The sequence below is a fragment of the Rhea pennata genome, chromosome 29, assembly GCF_028389875.1.
Source record: "Rhea pennata isolate bPtePen1 chromosome 29, bPtePen1.pri, whole genome shotgun sequence".
Lineage (NCBI taxonomy): Eukaryota > Metazoa > Chordata > Aves > Rheiformes > Rheidae > Rhea > Rhea pennata.
In genome coordinates, this window is record NC_084691.1 from 4,237,956 (window position 1) to 4,247,102 (window position 9,147).

The window sequence follows — 9,147 nt, forward strand, 5'->3', positions numbered from 1 at the left end:
CCGGGACGGCCGCGGGAAGGCGCGCGCTCGCCAGCACCCCCGCGCTCCCGCAGCGCGCCTCCCCGCGAGCTACGAAACGGAGGGGAAAAAGAGAGGTTTGGGGTGACTCCGCCAGCTCGTATGAACCGAACTTTGCTTTTTCAAAAAATATTTTTTTTTGATGTGCAAACTGTCGGGCCCGGCCAGGGCGAAGCCGATGCCCCGGCGGGGCCGATCGCCCGACGGGAGGCGCGCCGCGGCGCTCCGGAGACGGCAAGAGCCGCCGAGAGATGCCAGGCGCCGGGGGTCGATTTTCTAACTAACCGGCCTGGCGAGGGCGGCTAAAATCGAGGTTTGCAGCCGGCAGCCCGGCGCAAACAGCGCGAGGGGCCGGCGCAGCCCCGCGCCGACACCGCGGCCGGCGACGCGGCTTCGCGGGGCGGCCCAGCGGAGAGCAAAAAGCCTGAAAAGCAAAACCGCTTGCACCCACTCCCTCGAAATGCCGGGGGAGAAAGGCCGAAGAAAAGCAAAAAAAAACCAGCTCCCCCCCCCCGCCCGTACCTTAAAAATGAGCCGCCGGGCGCAGGGGGAGGGCCGGCGGGCCGGGGGCAGTTGTCAAGGGTTTGAAATGCAACGTGAATGCGCTCGGCGAGCGGGACAGATGTTTCAATGCTCCCTTGGCAGTGTGAGAAAATTACTGTCCAGTGACCAAATGGCCCGGCAGTTTCCCACCCCGGCGCCGCGCGTTATCCAAAGCGCAAGACAAAAGGAGGGCGGGGGGGCGGCCCGCGGAGAATCCCATTGTTCCCTCCCGCTCTAATTATGGAAATCTCGTTAATCTATTCAGCAGCAGCCCTGAACCGGGCTTTTGTTCGGGGGCTCTTCAGCGGCGCGCAAGCGGGGCGCGCGGCCGAGCGCGGGCGTCCCGCTGCTCGGCGGTCCGGACGGGGGGGACGGGGGGGTTCGCTGCCGCTCCGGGGCGCAGCCACGAGGCTCCGGCCCCCAGCGGCGTTTGCCGGCGGCTCCCGGCGCGTTTGCCGGCGGGGCTCGCTCGTGCAGGCGCGCACCCCCCTCCGGCCGCGCCGCCCGCGTGCACGAGAAGCCGCTGCCCCACGCAAAAGGCACGCAGCGCGCGGGGCGTCGCAGCAATCCGGTGCTCCCCGGGCGGCCGGGACGGATTCGGAGGGCAGCACTCTGCCGCAAAGGATGCGCGCGAGCCGGGGCTCGGGCACGGCCTCGCGCCCCGAGCGGCTGGGCGGCCGGCCGGGCCCCGGGGCAGGCCAGCGGGCTCCCAGACCCGGAGCCGGGCAGTCTCCTTCCCCCAAGAACCAGCCCGGCTTTCACCGCACGCCCTGCAGAAGACCGGAGTCCCGGCGAGGCGTTCAGGCAAGACTCGCGCCGCGTCGTCCTCCTCCTTCGTGCCTTCCGCCCCTCAGGAGCAAACAGACCAGCCCGCCAGGACGTGTTTGTCTTGGAGCCGTGACAAGCGCCATCCACAGAGACCCCCCCCAGCAGGTACGCTGTGCACGGACGATTTGCTGTGCCCGACTTTGCTCTCGATACGCCGAGTCAAGAACTTGCACCGAGCACCCACAGGGTGAGCAGGGAATCAATCGGCGATGATATTCCTGCAAATCCTAAGGGTTCACGAACCCGATCGGCTAACCCGTGCCAGGGCAGGCGGTCGCCTCCGGGCAGACCCTTTGCAGACCCTTTGCAGCCGCCGCGACGCAGCCCCGCGGCAGCGAGCAGCCCTGCGGTCGCACAGCCGTCGGGTTTCCAGCAGTGCCGCGATGCTTTGCCGCCCCGCGCTGCAGACACACGGATTTGCAGTGGCCCTCCGAAGTTAGGGCAGCATCAAGATCCTCCAGCCTGAAAACCGGATGAAAGAAATGGAGCGACAGGGAGGAGCAGCCTTTCTGCAGCGTGCACAGCGAACGGGAGGCGGCAGCTCTCAGCGGCTCAGTCCCGGCTCGGTTCATCCTTCTCACGACAGCAGTGTAAGCAACGCGCAGTGGCATTAGTCAGCCAAATTACAGCTATAAACGAGAATTAAAATCGATGCAAATGCTCTGATTTACACCCACTGTGGACCTAAAGTTTACGGCAATGTTTCTGGGACGATTTAGTGTTGACACTGTGGAACATGGCAGCATTTTGCAGGCTGATAGGCACATTTAATCCAGATACCGGTCACTACCAGGGAAACCCCACGGGCAGGGTGGCGGTGCAGCGACCGCCACCAGCAGAGCGCTGATCCTAAAGCCACCACGAGGCTAAGGAGAGCCGACAGCCGCGCTCAGGCATTGCACAGCTAACGTGCAAATTCCTTGCACGGTTTGCAAAGGGCGAGGCGCTCCCAGCGCCCAGCCCCTCGCCTCCGCACCGCGGCAGCCCAGCTGATTTCTTCCAGCTCGGCGCGTTGCCGCTGCACAAACTTTGAGTTTTACAAGCTCGGCCGGCGCGGCAGAGATTTGGGTCGTTGGCAAATCCGTCGGGGAGCTGCGCGTCTTTGTGCGGCGCGTTTCCCGCTGCCTCCTCGCCGCGCTGACAACGGCGAGGCTCGTATCGCAATCAAAGCAGGGTCAACGTACATATGGCAAAAGGATTTAGGCTAACCGCGCTCACGCCCTCTCCGCACACCCTCCCCCGAGGAACGGCCACGTCCCAGCCCGGGCCGGCGCGAGCCGCGGGCTCTGCCGGCCGCTCCGGCTGCTCGTACATCAAGCGCAGAGCAGCTGGAGCTCCGGGCGAAATGGAGCCTGCCCGACGGGCCATTTCCCATCTGTGCCGCTTCGGGATCCATCCAGCAAATAAAAAATTCATACGCATCCGCTCGGAGCGGCAGCAGCTGAGCATCCCCCATCTGTCAAGCCGAGACGAGAGACTCGCCGCAGACCGCCGCCAGGACCGGTGCCGCCAGGACCGGTGCCGGTCGCGGGCAGGCTGGCGCTCGGACAGGGGTGTCACTAATATCTAACTGGCGCAGTTCCTGAATCCGAGGAATTTTGAAAAGGATGCAATAAGAAAAACCAGCCTCCCTGGCGCTGTTCACTCTTTCCCTCCAGCCGCACGCGCTCAGGTCGCATGGACCCCTCACGCCTGCTGCGATCTGGCTTCGGGTTTTCACCCCACCCACCCAAATACAGGACAAAAGAGGTCTCAGGGCCCGCGAAGTCAGGGCCCGTAAATAGCTGAAAAGCCAAATTTTCACAACCCTACCCACTCCTGACGGGCCCTGGGCGCGTTTCCCCTCGGCGCCTGCCGGAGCGAGGCCCGGACGCTGGTGCTCTCCTCCGCTCCGGCCTCGCGTTTCCCGTAGCACGTCTGTTGGGGCAACATCTCAGCTGGGACGTGCCCCGAACCTTCACCCTGCGGATCGCTCTCGGGTAGCGAGGAGCTTTGTAGCACAAGCGCGCGGGTGGAAACGCGTGTTAGAGGAGCGGCAGATCTCGGAGGTTCCCGGCTCCTCGGGATGCGCAGCGCAGACCTCCTGCCCTCGTGGCCTGCCGACGTCCGCCACCCTCAGCGTCACCTCCGGACGCTCTTCCCGTGCCTCGAGGTGCGAGAGAAGCCTCGGCGCTGCCTGGCGCTGCGGGCGCAGCCCAGATCGCCTTCGGGACTGCGTCCCGCTGCTGAAATTTCATTCCTCGACATACGACGAGCTCCCCAGGGTCCGGCTTCGGTGTGGTGCGGTGGGCCCGGCCCATCTTCGAGGGATTATGTCGGAGGGGAAAATCCATTTCCAATCAGCAAAACAATTTCCCCAAACAGACGTGGCCCCATAAAAAGGTCGGGAGGGCAAACGGACCCGATTTGCATGAGATCTGCATAACAACGGTCTTGGCAGCAGCAGCGGAGTGGGATGCGCCTGCGCCTGCTCCTGCGCCTGCTCCAGCACCTGTGTCTGCGCCTGTGCCTGTGCCTGCTCCTGTGCCTGCGCCTGTTCCTGCACCTGCGTCTGCTCCGACACCTGTGTCTGCTCCTGTGTCTGCGCCTGCTCCTGTGCCTGTTCCTGCTCCTGTGCCTGCGCCTGTTCCTGCGCCTGCTCCTGCGCCTGTTCCAGCACCTGCACCTGCTCCTACACCTGTGTCTGCTCCTGTGCCTGTTCCTGCTCCTGTGCCTGCGCCTGTTCCTGCGCCTGCTCCTGCGCCTGTTCCAGCACCTGCACCTGCTCCTACACCTGTGTCTGCTCCTGTGTCTGCGCCTGCTCCTGCAACTGTGCCTGTTCCTGCTCATGCGCCTGTGCCTGCTCCTGTTCCTGTGCTTGTTCCTGCGCCTGCTCCTGCTCCTGCGCCTGCTCCAGCACCTGCGTCTGCTCCTACACCTGCGTCTGCTCCTACACCTGTGCCTGTTCCTGCGCCTGCTCCTGCTCCTGCGCCTATTTCTGCGCCTGTGCCTGCTCCTGTTCCTGTGCCTGTTCCTGCTCCTGCGCCTGCTCCTGTGCCTGCACCTGCTCCTGTGCCTGCTCCTGTGCCTGTTCCTGCGCCTGTTCCTGCTCCTGTGCCTGCTCCTGCGCCTGTTCCTGCACCTGCACCTGCTCCTGTGCCTGTTCCTGCACCTGTGCCTGTTCCTGCGCCCGCTCCAGCCGAGCACCCCTGGCCAATGCTGCTTTGCAAGCCCAGCTGAGCCCCGAGCTCACCCTGGCTCTTTGGGCAGCAAGATGCCGTCTCCTCCCAGCTTTGCTGGCGAAACGGCACAGCACAGTCATTGCAATCGCTTCCCGAATGGCACCAAGAAACTTCACGTGTGAAATTGCCTGCAGTCGCCGTGACCGAGCAGCTCCTGGAGCAGCACCTGCGTGGGGAGCGCCTCTCCGGCGCAGTCGCAGCCTCCACGCAAGCAGCAGCGTCGCTGGGAGACGGCGTCCGGGCTCCCGAGGTGGAAAAATCCCCCGTGGAAACAGCATGCAAGAAACCACAGCAGTCCTGTCCCCCCTCACCGCTGCCTCTGGCCGATCTGAAACCTCCGCTCTCGGGGTGCTTTCCACGACGGAGCTCCATTAACGAGCTCCCACGGGGCAAAGGCGAGCCCGGGCCCCTCGTGCTCTGCCTCCTGCAGCGTCTTGTCCTCGGCGGGGGCCGTTGCCGGACGCTTCGGAGGGGACAGTGCCGCGGGGGGTGGCCGCCGTTCAGCCTAGCTCCGGGAAAGCGGTGCCGGGACGAGGCTGCCGGTGCGGGCAGGGGCCAAGGCGCAAAACGTCCAGCGTAGAGATTGCAACGCGGAGGCGAAATCCCCTGTTGCAGGGAGGCTTCAGGCAGGCACCCAACGCCCATCCAAAGGCGCCGTCCGCCGCAGCACCCTCATTTTTGCAGGTTTGTGTTTGCGCCGCCGGTCGGATCCGGCGCTGGGATGAGGAGGAGAAGATGCTGCTCCGGAGCCAGGAGACACCGCTGTCGGGTGAGACGGGGCTGAGCCGCAGCGTCCGGTTAACGGCCCAGGGGCCAGCGGCGTGGCCCGACTCCTGCCAGCCGCTCGGGCTCCCGGCAGCCAGCGCCCAAACCCCAAACTTCACTTGGACGAGCCCCGAGCAGGCAGGACCTGCCCCCGCGGCCGCGCCGGGTGGCCCAAGCGGAGGCCGCCGCGAGCCACGCGCTCGCCGGAGCGCGTCCACCGCGGCGGCGGGGCGCGGGGTCGGCACCGCTGCGCCGGCACGGCAGCGTCGCCGGCGGGGAAGCTCCCTCCAGGGGAGCGGGCTGACCGCGCTGCTCCTACCCCGGCACAGCTACTGCCTTCTGACCGCGGAGGAGAAATGCCAAAGATATTTATTTACCCAAGAGGCCGGAAAAGCAGGAAGAAAGAAGCCTATTGCTCTGACTCCGAGGCGCGAAGCTCTGCGGCTGATCATTTCTGTGCTCCAGAATAGCTACTCGACCAGGGCGCTGCAAAAATAATTAACATGAATTAAGTCCACGGTATCTGCAAATACCAGATCGTAAGCGAGACGGAGGACATGCTTCCAGACCTGTTCCAGGAACGTTTCTTTGATTAAAAAAAGATGGTGTGGGACACAATATTAAGAATTTAAACATGAGCCTTGTCAGATTGTTTTCTTCCTTCAAATCCACCTTTGCTGTTGCAGGATCTGACCCTGCCTTTGGAGGCAAACGCCTCGCCGGGGCTTTTCAGTTTACCTTTTCCGCAGGGGGAAGAGGAGGCGAACGAAGGCAGGTAGAGCCGCGAGCGCGCGGCGCCGAGCAGGAACGGGGCGCTGCCGCAGCCCCCGATCCCCTGCCAGGCGCATCCTTATTTCAGAATACCCAGTGCAACCTGCTTGGGGGATTCCCAGCATTTCATACGGGTTTTAACACGGGGGATTAACGCTGACGGGCTGCAAGAGAAAGGAGCTTGTTTCCGCGCTGCAGAGCCCTGCCGCCCGGCACCCCCGCGGAGCCCGGCTGCACCCAACCGAAGACGCGATGAGAAACCCAAGCGGGATGTGGGAAGGAAGAAAAAGGCTGGGGAGAAGGGAGGGAGGGGAAAACCCCAGGGCCAGATAAGCAATTGTTAACGTGATCCATATGGTTCACAACTTGCCCCTCTGTTTAACCAAACCGATAACGGCACAAGGGGAGAATGCGGCGGGGGCTCGGCGCGAGAACAAAGGCTGCGGCCAGAGCCGGCCCCGCTGCCGGCTCGCAGAAACCTGATCGCGCCGGGGCCGGCAAGCTCGCGGCCCCAGCCCAGCGCCGGCTCGCCGCCGCCGGCCCGCTCAGCCCGGAGCCCCGCTCCCCCGCGATAAAACGACCAGGGGCATTTCCAAAACCCGGGAGTTTCTGTTTCGCAAGCGAAACTACAGCTGTCAGCAATAAAACAAGGGGGGAAAAATCTGACAAGTATTAACGCGGCCGTTTTCATAATCAATAATAAACTTTCAGGGTAAGCCGTGGCTCAGGCCCAGCAGGGATGTAAACAGCAAGTCCATTCCCCTCGGAGCGGCGCTGAATTCAGCCCCGCGTGTTTATGTTACTCCAGGATCCCGGGGCTTTTCAAGGGACACAATACAGTACGCGCCGTTCGTTATCCCCAGCAGTGCCCAAAGAGAAAATGTCAGCATGCTTCCGCTAAAGAGATCCAAAACAAATGTTTAATTTGATAAACAACTCCTGGGCCTCTGCTCTGCAGAAACGTTTAATTCAGATCCACCTCTGCGAACAAACACACGCCCGACGGGCACGTTGGCATCCACAAAACACCAAATCCAGCACCCTGTCACGGCCAACCGAGCGCATAGAGAGCGACCCGTAACGCGCCGAGCTGGCCGCGCGGGGAACGCTTCAGGAGAAAACTACGGAAAAAGCCTGAGCGACGCACGGGATCGGTAATTCAGTTAGGAGCCGACGTGACTTATTGCATCCACGCGCGGCCCGCGTACGCTGTGCGCTTAAACCGAGCTCCCCGCGCGAGCCAGCGAAGCTGCTCTCCTGAACTCCCCCGGCGCATTTTTGCCCTTGCAACGCTTGCTGCAAACCCGGCGCAGCTCCCGAGCCGGAGAGAGGAGGGTGCGCGCCGCCGCGGGAAGCGCCGCGCTGCCCGGCGACCCTTCCGGCCGCGCCCGGCGTCGTCTGCTGCTCGTACCGGTCGGGCGGCGGCCGGAGGGCGAACCCCGGGAGAGACGCGAACTTTCCGGAGGAGGAAGGAGCCGTCGAGGGGCCGCGGGGCCCCGCGGGCGGCGCAGCGGGCGCTCGCCGCCGGCCCCGCGCGCATTGTTCCGCCCGCGCCGCGCCGCGGACACGCGCGGGCCGCGCCCGCCGCCGCTTGATCTGGGAGAAGGGGGGAAAAACAAATAAAGGAGGGAGGGAAACGCGGCGGCGGCGGCGCGGGCTGGGAGCGGGCTGGGAGCGGGCGCGCTGCCCCGGGGCTCCGCCGCCCCCCGACGGCCGCCGCGGCGCGGCGCGGCGCGGCGGGGGGGTGACGGGCGCCCTCGCCCCGCCACCCCCCCGGCCCCACTCACCTCCTCATGCCGGCGGGGGCCTAGCGGGGCCCGGCGGCGGGCGGCCGAGCGCCGCGCAGCATCCTGCCGCCGGGACAAAGCGGGGCGGCCGGGGCGGCGGCGGCGGCGGCGGCGGCGCGGGGGCTGGACGCGGCCGGGGCGGCCCCGCGCGCCGCCCCCCGGCCCGGCCCGGCCCGGCCCGGCCCTGCCCTGCGCGGCCGCGGGGCGGAGCGCGACGGCGGCGCGGGGCGGTGGCTCCGCGCTCAGCGCCGGCCCCGCGCGCGGGGAGCCCCGTGCGGCGTCGTGCACCGTGCACCGTGCCCCCGGGTGCCCCCCGCACCGTGCCCCCCGCACACTGCATTTCTGCACCCTGCCTCCCCTTGTCCCCCTGCGCCAGCTCCCTGCACCCCTGCCTCTCTGCACCCTGTATCCCAGCATCCTGCATCTCTGCACCCCTGTGCCCCTCTGCACCCCCACTCCCCGCAGCCTGGCACCCCGCAGCCTGCACCCTGCGTCTCTGCCCCTTGCCCCCTCCGTGTCCCGCTGCCCCAGCCCCCTGCATCGCTGCACCCCTGTACTCCAGCATCCTGCATCTCTGCACCCCACCCCCCAAACCTCTGCACCCCTGTATCTCAGCCTTGTGCATCCCTGCACATCTGCACACCGGTCCCCCGCACACCGGCCCCCCGCACCTCTGTACCACAGCCGCCCGCATCCTCGCATCTCTGAACACCAGCTCCCCAGCATCCCAGGTGCCTGCATCTCTGCGCCCGGCATTTCTGCACCGCTGCACCCTGGCTCCACGGCATCTTTGTACTCCAGCCTATTCCTGCATCTCTGCACCCAGCATCCTGCACCTCTGCCCCAGGCCCCCTCATGCCCCCTGCATCCTTGTATTTCTGCATCCCAGCATCTTGGCCCCCTGCATGCCTGCGCCCCGACCCCTGCCCCACACTGCCCGTACTCCAGCCCCCTGCCGCGGTGCGCGGCCCCTCTGCGCGCGGCACCCCAGTGCTCCTGGCTGTGGCACCGTGGGGCCTGGCCGTGGGGCTCCCGCGCCCCGAGGAGGCAGCGGCGGCCTGCGGGGAGTGTGGGGCCGGGTCTTCAGCTGCCGGGCTGCGCGCAGAGGAAGCCCAAATACCTCGAATACTTTCCTACTATTAGTTTACCGTGCAAAAATAAAACAGTTGCCCCCAAGGATACCGTGTCGGTGGGAGGGGTTCCCAGCACGGCCT